Source organism: Lolium rigidum, chromosome 2 (genome assembly GCF_022539505.1).
Source record: "Lolium rigidum isolate FL_2022 chromosome 2, APGP_CSIRO_Lrig_0.1, whole genome shotgun sequence".
Classification (NCBI taxonomy): domain Eukaryota; kingdom Viridiplantae; phylum Streptophyta; class Magnoliopsida; order Poales; family Poaceae; genus Lolium; species Lolium rigidum.
The window spans coordinates 68,541,222-68,554,119 of NC_061509.1; the positions used below are offsets into that span (position 1 = coordinate 68,541,222).

General features: G+C 44.2%; 1 pseudogene; it reads right to left on the minus strand.

Moving 5' to 3' along the window:
* Positions 1-7,002: 7,002 nt before the first annotated feature.
* LOC124686648 lies at positions 7,003-8,831 on the minus strand (annotated as a pseudogene).
* Between the last annotated feature and the right edge of the window lie 4,067 nt (positions 8,832-12,898).

Below are 12,898 nucleotides of genomic sequence, written 5' to 3' on the forward strand. Positions count from 1 at the left end.
GGCCGTACAATTCACCTCAATTCACATCATTCATCAACAATGGAGGCAGCCTCGGCATAACCCCTATGATGTGTGTTCAGAGGGAACCCATACTAAGATGCATAAATTTCCAGTTAAGCCCTACCCATAATCAGGTATTGTGGGGGTACTCAAAATTGGAAAGGTATTGCATTCAAACCAATATCAGTTTTATATAAAAAATCACCATCTTCTCTTGGTCATATTCACCTTCAAAAAATCATTCAATGGAATGACTCATCATTCCAAGGTTTCAAATTCATTTCAAGTCACATGTTCCCATCTAGAGTAGTCAAGTTTTAATATTTAGCACTAGCACTAATCATGAGGGGTGCTATCTTGCTTGGCTAACTTGAGACTAACTTTACTACTCTAGTAACCTTCTTTCACTTTGACCAAAGTTAACTATAAAAGTAACTCTTTAAATAAACAAGTCAAACTTGTAAGGTAAAAACTTGGGATAGGCTTGTGGTAAGAAAGGTAAGAATCATGGTGCCCTGCCCCAAGGGGCTTTGCACTTTGCAAGAATATTAGCTTGCAACATTATAACTTGCAATAGTCTAGCTTGCCTTGGTGGTTGAGGTGATCAAAGTGCTCTTCTTCTTCTGGGTAGAATCCTTCCTCTTCCTGGTATTCTCCGGTACTAGCGTCTATACACGAATACGAGGACACAATCACCAAGCAATACTTAAGTAGTCTTAATTAGTCTGAATGGCTCACTCCAAATGATCTAGCATCATCACTTAGCATTTCTACCAAAATTATTCTAGGGTTTTCTTACTTAGTGTTAGAGAAATAATTTCCTCTCATTAAATGATAGTTTCCATTTAGTTTTTGAGGAATAATTTCCTCTCATTGACTCTTTTTAAGATTTAACTTCTCAAATAATCATACATGAAATCAGGTTGACCTAAGTCAACCATTCATCATAATCATTTGAGAAAATGATTTAAATGAGGTAGAATACCTCATACAATTTAATAATGCCTATTATGATTTAAAATCTCCAAGTATTTCATGTGAGAGTATTTGACCAGGGGTCAATACTTCATATGAAAGTATTTGAGACAAGATTTAAATGAAGTGAAACACTTCATATAATTTGCATAATAGTTTTGGATAATATCAACTAACTAAAATAGCCATATATTCCTTTATTTAATTTGGGCCATGATCACTCAAGGTAAACATACTATATTTTTGCATAAAAAATTAGTGTAAGTGAAATTCGAACTATAGCAATTGGATTCACTTCAAAATTCAAATTGGTTGATTTTTAAGATTTAATTGAAGTCACAAAAGTCCATGCCTTGTTATTTTTGGTACATTAATTCTACACAATAATTCAAGGTGGGACCAGTGGGGTTGGATAGATCTTTTCTCTAGATTTCCTACAACATAAAATTCATCAAATTTGATTGGGTAGAATTGAAACTATTTAATTTCTAAAACAGGACCAGTATTTAAATTTCTCTGAAAAGGATTAAATTAATTTGAAACGTGGGCTTGGGCGGGAAAGTTAACAGGCCAAAACGGGGAAGAGAGAGGTTGGGCCGGCCCAGTAACGCTTCACACGCCACGGGCCGCCTGACAGAGGGGCCCACACGTCAGTGGGTCAGTCTTACCGAAGCGGTACAGTTTGATGGTGGCCATGCGATTAGATGCAGATCCGACGGCTGGCAGTCGTCATCATCGTCGACGAGAGGGAGGCTCTGGCGCGGCGGAGGTAGGGGGTCGGCGGCGCTTCTGGACTCCAGCGAGGGGTGGCGACGGTGCTAGGCGAGGTTGTCGTCGACGGCGAGTCGATTGGTACTGGTGGCGTCTCCGATGGTGCCCGAATTCGTCGGCGGCGATCTCAGCACCTCTGCGGGCTTCCGGCGAGCAATTGGCTGGCTAGAGGCGGCGATGTGCAGTGGAGAGGGGCGGAGGAGGTTCAGAGAGAGGAGAGGAGCGAGTTTGCTGTGGAGGTGAAGGCGTGGGGGCGGCTCCTTTTATAGTATGCGAGGTGGCCGTGAGGGGTGCGGCAAGGGCGACAGCAGAGCGGCGGCTCCGGCGAAGGAATGGGGTCGGCGAGGTGGGCGCGAGGTAGGCGGCGTCTAGGCGGTGCTAGAGAGCTAGAGGGCGAGGTGGGGGACGGCCTGGCGAGCTAGTGCAACGGCGATGTTCTGGCGACAGGGTTGCGGGAAAAATGGCGATGTGGTCGTCGGCGACCGGCGGCACGAGAGCACGGGTGCATGTCTGGCGGTCGTGTGTCACGGAGGCGAAGCTCGTCGTGCAGCTTGGGGGTCCGGGGGAGGCGCAGAACGTCGGGGCGCCGCGTGGCCGTGGTGCGCGCCGGCAGACACGGGATGGCATGTCCATGCTGCTCGTGTCGCGCCAGGACGTCGCGGGCACGGGCTGGCCTGAGTGTTGTGGTCCACCATTTGAGGCTTGGCGCCCATGAGCACGATCAGGGGATCAAGGAGAGTCAAATTGACATGGTGGCAGGATTTGGTGGTGAGGGAGAGGGAGAGGAGTGTGTGCACATGCATGTGGCCGGCATGGCATGGCTATGCCATGTTTGGCTAGTTCCTCTAGGGTTGTTGTGTATTGGTTGGGTGTAGAGGGGACCAGGGAGCAAGGTGGAGGGAAATGGGGCAATAGGGTTTAGGCCAAACACTATTTTAAATAGTGTTTGCATAGTTCCCTATTTGCAATTTGCTAAATTTCACCAAATTTGGTTGGATTCCTATGATTCAAAAATTTGAGAATGTGGTATTTGGATAAGTTGCAATTGACCAGGGGCAAACATGTGTGGTGGTGGAATTTAAAAAAAACAAAGAAATGCAATTTTTGACAAAGTGAGATTGTTGCATTTGATAAAAAGTTCCAACTTTGGATGAGCATAGAATTTAATCCAAGATGAATTTGACATGGTGGTATTTACCAAAGTTTTTCTCCTTCATGTGCTCTTGGATGAGGTGCAAAGAATTGGGAGAGTTTAGTTTGAAAAACTTGAAATGCAAAGGCTCAAAGTAGGGACCAGATTATAAATGGCAGATTTGACCATCATCACATGTGATCCCATTTTGAGTTTGAATTTGGTTTGATTTGTGTTTCTTTGATTCCAAAAGTTGTAAGAAGTGTTTAGTAACATATTACAACTAATGGTGAAGGCCAAATTGGTCTAGGTCAAAGATTTGGAAAAATGGCATAAGCCATATGTGAGGGTTTTGTGATTTTCTAACTTTTATTCTTTTCTTTTTCTTTGCTTCACTTAAGAAAGTGTGAGGTTTATTTGGTGTTAGAAAGAGTTGGGTAAAGGGTTCAAACCATTTTGAGGCAATGGGGGTGCCTAGGTCAAGATTTGATATTTTGGCTAAGTGCCACATATACCTCTATGCATATGTTTTACTTAGTTTTGTGTTTCACTTGAATTGGGTTGGTAAACACTTGGTTAGGTGTGTGGAAATATTTCCATTCATCTACACAAGGTAGACAAGGAAAAGTTTATCATTTGCAAAAATAGCCATAGGCTTGCATATGCCTTTTTCTTAATTAAGATCATTTCTTTTTATTTTGTTTTTCAAAGGTTGGTGACAAGAGGGATGAGGTTTAGGGTTTAGTAAGTTTTGCAATGGTTCACCACCATTTAGCAAAGTAAGAAAGGTAGGGTTCAAAATTTACATATTAGGACTACATGCCCACATATGTCTTTTTCTTTTATTTTGGTTTCTCAAAATAGATCCAACTGATTTTTGAGAAGGTTAGGGTTTAGGGTTTTTCTTATTTGATTTCTTTCTCTTTTATTTTATTTGGTTTGTGATCTTCACTTGATCACTTTAGGGTTTTATCACATAAGCATAAGAACACTCATCATGGCAAAACACAAGTATTAGGTATGAGCACTATGCATAGCACTCTATGTAAGAAAAGTTTTTGTTGGTTCTCATTTTTGGAATAAGGAAATTCATTTTCTCTTTGTTTTGAAATTTGGGGTGTTACACCTGGCCTCCTATATAAAGGCCAGGAGAGGGGCTGCCGAGGGACACGATCAATCTTAGCAACTTTAGCCACCAGAAGTCTAGAACTAGGTTGCCGCATCACTTAGCCTCTCGACGAGATCTCAGCCGAAACCTTCGGCACCCCATTGTAACCCATTATTTTCATAATCAAGATCAGACAGGCAGGACGTAAGGGTTTTACCTCATCGAGGGCCCCAAACCTGGGTAAATTGCTCTCCCCGCTTGTCTGTGAACCGATGTCTCGTGTCAGCCTACAGGATTCCATCAACCCTAAGCTCCAATCGAAAGGCATTGCCGAGGAGTACCCTCGACACACGCCTAGCAGAATACAAACTAAGAGTTGGAGAAAATTCATCCAAAATAGCACGAATGCCTGTGCGACTTTCTATACTAAAAGGGTGGCATCAGTTATTCCTAACCGAAAAAAGAAAGTCATAACCAATTCAAAGGGCATCAATCCATTTGTTGTGTCAGGTTCAGCTTCATATGTTCCAGGTGTCTGGGTTGATTTTGATGCGGACAGTGGTAGCGTTAGTGCAATATCAGATATCAATACTGATGAGAAGGCATGGCAATATGGATGTTTGTAATTTGTATAGTAATATATAGGCGTATGAAATAAAGTATGACAGAAAAAATAACCTTTTATATTAAGATTCGAGATTATAAGCTCACCTTGGTTGCATGCAGTAAGTTATTACAACAGCAGTGCAATAATGAGTCTCCAGACATCCTTAAAACCATCGTGCATAGTAAAATTCCAAGAACCATCATATACATCCCTAGTCTGTCACTCCCTGCTCAACCTCCAGGCCGCCACCATCTTGATTGCTTTTCATGTATTACCCGGACAGATGTGGAAGACCAACGTGGAAGCCATCTCATCTAATCTCCATCCTCCCTTGAGAAGTTGAGGAGAAACTGCAAGCGCAATGATCTGAAGACAGCGTCGCCTGCGGTGTCATGAAGGTAGAAGTTAAGGAGAAACTGGTAGCGCACTCCACATAGGCCGGCGTCGCCGGCGGTGTCGCCAAGGCGGACGTCCAAAAGCTGCAACGAGAGAGCCGGTTGCAGATAGACATCTACCCGGCAAGGCAGGCACTTCGTGACATACTCTCGCCGGAGCCCACTCCGTGCCGCGAAGGTGCTAGCGGAGGCGGACGACATCACACAACTGGACAACATCGGGCACCGGACTTTCTTGACGAAGCGATCAAGAACCGGCTGCATCGCCGATGTTGACCAGAAGCAGCTACACCGGAGACGGAGAGCTTGTCATGCCGCTGATGATCTGCGACCGAGAGCTTGCGGCTTCTTGCACGTGGGACTCGCTCCCCCCTCTCGGAGGAGCCCGCCGCGGTTCCTCGGAAGATATCTCATATCTAACGCACCGAACCACCGCAGTAGGGTGCCGTGTCACGCTGCCATGCGAACCTCGCCTCCCCCGTGGGGCACGTGCTGCCTCGGACGACCTCACGGAGTACCTTATACCGCTCATGCTATCATTGGTCCTGATCCGTTGCCCGGGAGAGAAAGGATTGGGGAATTGGGGACTTCTCTAGTTAACTTCCTAATCAACTAACCTGGCGTGCAGCAATCAACATAAGTCGCCGATTGCAGACCGGTGCTGAAGAGGTTGCCCACGGCAGCCCAATCGTGCATACACCTAAATCAAGTAAACATGCAAGCATGTAATTTACACGGAACATAGCAGAGCATCAGCACAATAGTTCTAACTCCCACGGACGAGTCTACTGAATTTTGCAGAGATGTACTTGCAGACTTGAATAGGTTACAGTATGCTGATGCAACTCCTTTTTCCATCTAACTCAATATTTTAGTCTCGCAACCATGTTTCGAATAAACACAAAAGCAACCTAGAAGTCAATTGTATTCAGATTCTTGGTGCCCTTCCATGTAAAATTTTACCTGATTGGTTCGGGATTTGGGGGTGTGTCGATCTTGTTAGGGATGGACTTTTGGTCTCCCATCCAATTTCTCCTCTACAGCATCAGCGGGGACAGCTAGCCTCGACGGGCTCCAGCGGCGAGGACGACGACCACCTCCTCGCCGATGTGGTTGGTGGGAGCGGCCAGGAACAGGCCGACGTCGGAGGAATAGAGGTGGATCCCCCTAGTCTCGAGGCTCCATAGCTCGTCGGTGGAGCGGCGTCGACAGGATGGGCAGAGTGCCGAAGGTAGAGTAGCACGACAGGATGAACTGGTCGCACGGATGGTCGCACCTCGCGGGCACAGGCAAGCCCCGTCCCAGCTCGTAGCGGTCGATTCCGTAAAAATAATTGTTGATTACCAATTATTGTCTATAAATTGATTGTGACGATTCGGGCATCCCCTGATTGTGGGATTCCACGATTAATACTCCAATTTATTTGCTTGCCATATGTGCTGGAGAGTAGATCACACGGGTGGGAAGAGATCAAACGAATGTTTTGAGCGGTTAGACGGTCAAGATGTCTCCAATCTTTGACATCAAACATTTTTGACGACGTACCAACTCGTATATAATAGTAAAGATATTGCGCTCAGAATTTCAGATATAGTTATTTAGAAGTAATGTTCATTTACTAAAATAAATTCTGTAGAAGTAATGGTCAGTTGTTAAAATAAACTCAGTTTTCTGCACCAAAGTGATATAGCTTAATTGTATCCGCAAGTTGTGAGCAAAGTGTCTTACCTTATTAGGTAGAACTGCAGTCTTATGTCAGGTTTGCTGCCTTCTGATAAGACACACAGCATGTACTTTCTTTTATAATGGGTTTGTTTTGCTTTCAAATGAAACTTCCAAATGCAACCGATCTATTTATTCTCAGTATTGCTGTCTCTTACATACTAACAAATGTAGAGAAAACGAAGTTGGACTTTGGATCTTGGATAGGATTATCATTTTATTGTGTATTTTTCTGAAATTATTTTATTACGCTGTTTATGGGAAAGAAGATTTTATACATGGCTCTCGAGAATCATATATCAACTTCATCTTTTTACTAAAATCAACTTTTCAAATACAATTTTAAAACCCTCACATGATTGTCATTTTCTTCTATAGCTAATAAATTATGATGTGCAATATAGATGCTCACAATAACACGCGGGGTATCATCTAGTATAGGCAGCCTATGTGGCCTTTTTTAGGGGCACACGAACAATTGGGCGCAGGTGAAGACCATTTTTCATTCGGCTTGTCATGGTCACTCCCATCTCCTCTGTCATGTCCATCTCGCTCGGCGAGACCCCAGCTGGGAGCTCCCAGTTAAAGTGGTAGAGTAGAGAGGCGAGCATAAGCTCGTGGCTCGCCAGACCAAGCGCCATTCCTGGACACATTCTCCGTCCAGCTCCAAAGGGTATGAACTCAAAGTCGGTGCCATTAAAATCAATTGCGCTGCTCTCGAACCGCTCCGGGATGAACTCCTCGGCGTCGACCCAGTACTTCGGGTCCCTGCCGATCGCCCACGCATTGACAAAGACGGTGGTGCCCTTGGGCACATCGTACCCCATGATCTTGCACGTCTCCCTGCATTCCCTTGGCATGAGCAGCGGCACCGCGTTGTTCAGCCTCAGCGTCTCCTTGATGACAAGCTTGAGGTACCTGAGGTTGTTCAGGTCATCTTCTGTGACATTTTGCCTTCCCTGGAGGCTCTCGCGCAGCTCGGCTTGTGCTTTCTGCATCACTCTCGGGTTTCTCATGAGCTGGGCCATGACCCATTCTATCACCGCTGTCTCGCTCCCGCCATTGAAAAGGTCCTGAAGGATCGAGCGATCGATCAGTGCATCAGAATGATGGGGCAGTCAATATGAAATTGCTGGTACTAGTAGTATATACTATGATCATCAAGCTTACACGCAAGAAGGATTTGATGGTTCCCATGGTAAGTGGCTCGTCGAGGTCATCATCTTGGCTCTGCAACCTGAGGAGCACGTCCACCATGTCCTCCTCCTCCACGTTGCCTCTGCGCTCCTGGTGCTGCTTGATGGCACGGTCCATCAGCTCGAACATCTTGCGGTGGTTCACCTCCACCCGGCGCATGTTGCCACTTAAAAGCCTCGCGATCCAGGATGACGGGAATAGGTCGCCGAGGCTGACTTTACCGGTGGCAAGCTTTTCCCCTCCTTGAAGACCTGCAAGAACTCCTCTGGCCGATCGAAGCGGTCGCCGATCACGAGCCGAACCACCAAGTCCGTCATGGCCGTGCTTATCCGCTCGCCGACGTCGACAGTGGCTTTGCCCTGCGCCGCCGCTGCGGCGATGGCAGCGACGAGGCGGCGGGCCTCCTCCTCCCGGACGTGGCGGCACAAGCGCACGCGCCGGGCGCTGAGCAGCTCAAGGACGCATATTTTGCGGACCTGCCGCCATAGGGCACCGTAGCGTGCGAACATGATCCCCTGCGCGTCGCCGCCAGCCACCAGTACCCGCACGCTGGGGCTCCACGGCCGGCTCGCGAAGCTGAGGTCGTGGGTCTTGGTGATCTCCCGTGCGGCCTCAGGGGACGAGGCGACGACGACGGGGACCTCTCCGAGCTGCAGATACAGGAGAGGCGTGTCGAGGCGGCGCGCGAGGTCGGCCAGGGCGTGGTGCAGGAGCGGGCCGCTGGCCATTACCTGATGGAGGTTGCCGATGACCGGCAGCCGCCACGGGCTGGGCGGGAGGTTCTGTACGCCAGTGTCACCCCGCTTCCACAGCTTGAGGATGATCCAAGGGAGCATGAGAGCCAGGCCGACCCAGAACCAACAGGCGACTAGCTCCACCGTGGCCATGGTGTGGTGCGTGTTGAGAGCTTGAAAGTTATGGAGCGACCTGATGGATGCAATACCAAGCACTTGGCCCAGGCCAGCTTATATAGCGCGAGCACCTTGTGTGTAGGTAAGCGAGACTGACAGAATCTGGCCAAGATCAGTCTATCCTGAGGATATATGAAGATAATTTCTATTGGAAATATGCAAATAAATGAACGCATCTTTTTTATTCTGAGGGGCTACAATTAATGGTTTATGTGGATACTATATGATATGGATATCTACCATGATGATACACGGATATTTTATACTTATCTATACATATATCTTATCTAATAATAATAAAAATAAGGCTTCCCGATCAATATATCTTATCTATATCACGTGCTTCGCCCGTCCACATATGGTAACATCATGTTGGTGAGTTGGTCTCATTTGTACATAGATTTGTTAAGTTGGACTCTTTTATGCTAAAAAAACGTGTCTCTGAAAAGATTATTTTCGATTTGTGCAGACCATTAAATTAGGTGGTCAAATACTGAAAATAAGTAATGAGGGCTGTGTAACAAAAGGTTCGGTCCTTATATTCACTGTGATCAGTGGAAGCAAAATGGGCCATCTACAGATACACGATTTCGTACATAGTTATCTTCGTGCCGAGTTATTACAAGAATAATAATGGATAACATGAAACCTGATTCCATCAGGCCAAAAACATGTACAAGGACTTCTATGGCTTCACTCTTTTTCTTGCTACAGCTCATAGTATTGCATTTGTTTGTCCTTCAAACAACTATTTTTTCGAAATGGAGGCATAAGCCCCAGCCTCTGCATCGATTGATGCATGCAGCTTTTATTTCATTATTGAAGTAGCGAACTTAGGTTTACAAAAGATTACATTATAGGTCACACAGGATCGATACATGTATCAACCATCTAAACAAAGAGTATGACAAGAGATGCATAGGCACTAATATGCTAGGCGGAAATCAAAACGCCAGCTGCACTGGTTGTACATATCCCGCGCAACCCTCTCTAGCCGGTTGCACTGGTTCAAACAATTATACTAATGGAATCTTCCGTCTTTTGTTTCCTGCTGATTGATCCAGTTAGCAACTTCACGGGTTTTCTTTTTAGTTCATATGTATGCTTTATGCTGTGTTGTGTTCATGTATAGGTCAAGGTGCATAGATCAAGTGAAGACGGCCTTCCTGTGTTGTCAGAAGATTACGATCGAGGCCTATCAAAAATGCCTGAATACTATATGGTATATCTAAAGGTTTGAATACAACTTAGTTGTTTTCTTTGTGGGGTTTAGACGTTTAGTTTATCTCTATATGCCCCGTTGAAATTCCATGATATGGCGAATAACAAGCTTTATCACCGTATGGATGTTTCCAGTGCCTCTTACTAGGAACTCATCAAATGTGTAATCGAGAAAGCAGCAGAGATGTTCTGCGGTTTCTGGCTTACTGCTGAAACATCAATATCGAGGACCTCAACCACGGTGAAACGGTTCGAGCTGTCAAAGGCAAGTCCACGGCAGAACTGCACCAGGATTTGTACAAAGACGCCTTGGAGGTGTGGATTAAAACAATGTGTAAACAAAACCATGATTTACATTTTGTACCCAAGGATATTAAGGCGATCCAAGCACCATGTTTATGTGTGTTTGCATCCATCCTTCTGAAAGTGCCTTATTTAGTTTACTATGTGACACTTCTTTTTTTCTTAAAAGTGTTTATTTTAGAAATGTAGTCGCTAACAGGAATACTACAGTTTTTTATATCCTGGCTTCAGCGCTATCCAATATTTCTTAGAGAGTTTAGGTAAATAAATAAGAATTAGATTATTTGTAGACTTTATTTGATGTTTTTAGAGGTAGACACAGCTGCTACAACTTATAAAGATTAAATTGGTTGTTTTTAAAATGGAGAATTTTTTTGCGAGAGAGATCATATAGGATTGTGCATAATTGTTTTTATCTTACATGTATGTGAGGTTCTTGTAGCATGCCTGCAATCATCATTTATGGACTAGCTTCTGAATACCCATTTAGCTATATTTGTGTCTAGATACTCGCAAACTGCAGTCATCAATCATGTGCTGCAAAACTGTTTTTTTTTATAATAGGCGCTTTCATTACTCAAAACAAGCAATTACACCCGGTCTCTGCATATCAAAGATGTACACAACCGTCCAAAAATCTCATGTTTCACAAGATGTAAAAACAAAAAAGGCGAAGTACATATCAATCATGAGCAATCGTGCAAACGCCTAGGTAACCATAGGTGGATCGATCTGTAGATTGTAGATTATGCTGCAACCTATGTTGGGAAAAAATATCACTCGCCATAGCCTCCAACCGTGTATACACCTCCATAAAGAGGTCGCGGTTCGCCACCTTTTGCAGTGCAGACCACGAACGGAGAATACTGGTACATATGTAAATAACCTGCAAGAGAGAACAGTTCATATCATTAAAAACCTTGTCATTTCTACACAGCCAAAGCGACCATACAACGGCAAACGCTCACATTAATAAGCGTTCTAAATCTATGATCAATACCATGAAGTCAATTCCCAAAGATATTGGCAACACTAGTCGGAGGATACAAATCAAACACTACTTGGATGCATGACCATATAAACCAGGCAAAGCGGCATTTGCAGAATAAGTGTTTGATCGTCTCATCATGTTGACAAAACACACACTGTCTACTTCTATGCTATACGTTTAACAAAATTGTCTTTGGTTAGGATTACCCCTCGACGTAAATACCATACAAAAATCTTAGTTTTAAGTGTTATATTTATCTTCCAAATTTTCTTGTTATCATCGACTGGTAAATGAGGCTAGATAATCGCATTGCATAATGAACTTACAGAAAATTTCTCATTGGAATGTAAGTTCCAACGAAATTTATCAGGGCCTTCCGAAAGGTGAATGGATTCCAATCGAAGAAGTAAGGCATTCCAGGCGGCTAATCTCGGATTATATAAATCTCATCTAAACGTCACAGACGGAGGTGAGGTCGTCATTACCATGGCAATGGTATCACTTTTGCGACGAATAATACTATATAATGCAGGATATTGCTACCTAATAGGTATATTCTCTAACCAGGACTCCTCCCAGAACCGTATCTGCGATCCATTCTTTATCAAAAAAGTACCATATTGGAAGAAAAACTTCTTCGTAGCCCTTAGGCCAGCCCAGAAATGCGAGTCCCCAGGCTTCCATAGAATTTGGGATAATACACACTCGTTGATATACTTTCTCTTAATGAGTGTCTGCCATACCTCATCTTCGGTAAGAAGCTTAAACAACCATTTACCCAGTAAGGCTGAGTTTTTTACCTCAAGATCATGGACACCCAACCTACCGTTTCTTTGGGACGACAAACTACAATCCATTTAACCAGATGATATTCTTTTTTTCGCTATCCCCTTGCCAAATGAATCTCCATCGATAATGACTGAGCTTGTGTAAAACACCTTTAGGAAAAAGGAAGAAACGTATCATATACATTATCATATTAGTAACTACTGAATTAATGAGTACCAATGTACGTTCCTCCTATGGACAACAATTTACCTTTCCAACTACTAAGTCTCTTCTGAAGTCTTTCCTCTACAAGTTTGCATTCAGTCATTGTTAATCACCGAGAATGTATCGGAATCCCCAAATAACTAATAGAAACTGACCTTGCCCACATCCAAACAAATCTGCATATGCAGCTACTGAATCTAGGGCTATGACCAAAAGAACAATTCACTTTTATGAAAATTTATTTTGAGACCCGACAATTGCTCAAAAGCTGCCAATAATAACTTGAGATTCGTGATTTTCAAGGTCATGTTCCATAAAAAGAATTGTGTCATCGATATATTGAAGTATTGATAAACCACCATCAACAAGATGTGAAACAACCCCTTCAATCTGACCATCAACCTTACCACGTTCGATCAAAATAGCGAGCATATCAACCACAATCTTAAATAATAGTGGTGATAGATTATCGCCTGGGCCAAACCTTTTCGTGTTTGGAAGTACCGCCCCGTGTCATCATTAACACGGATTGCAACACTACCTCTAGAAACAAAATCATTGATTAACGCATA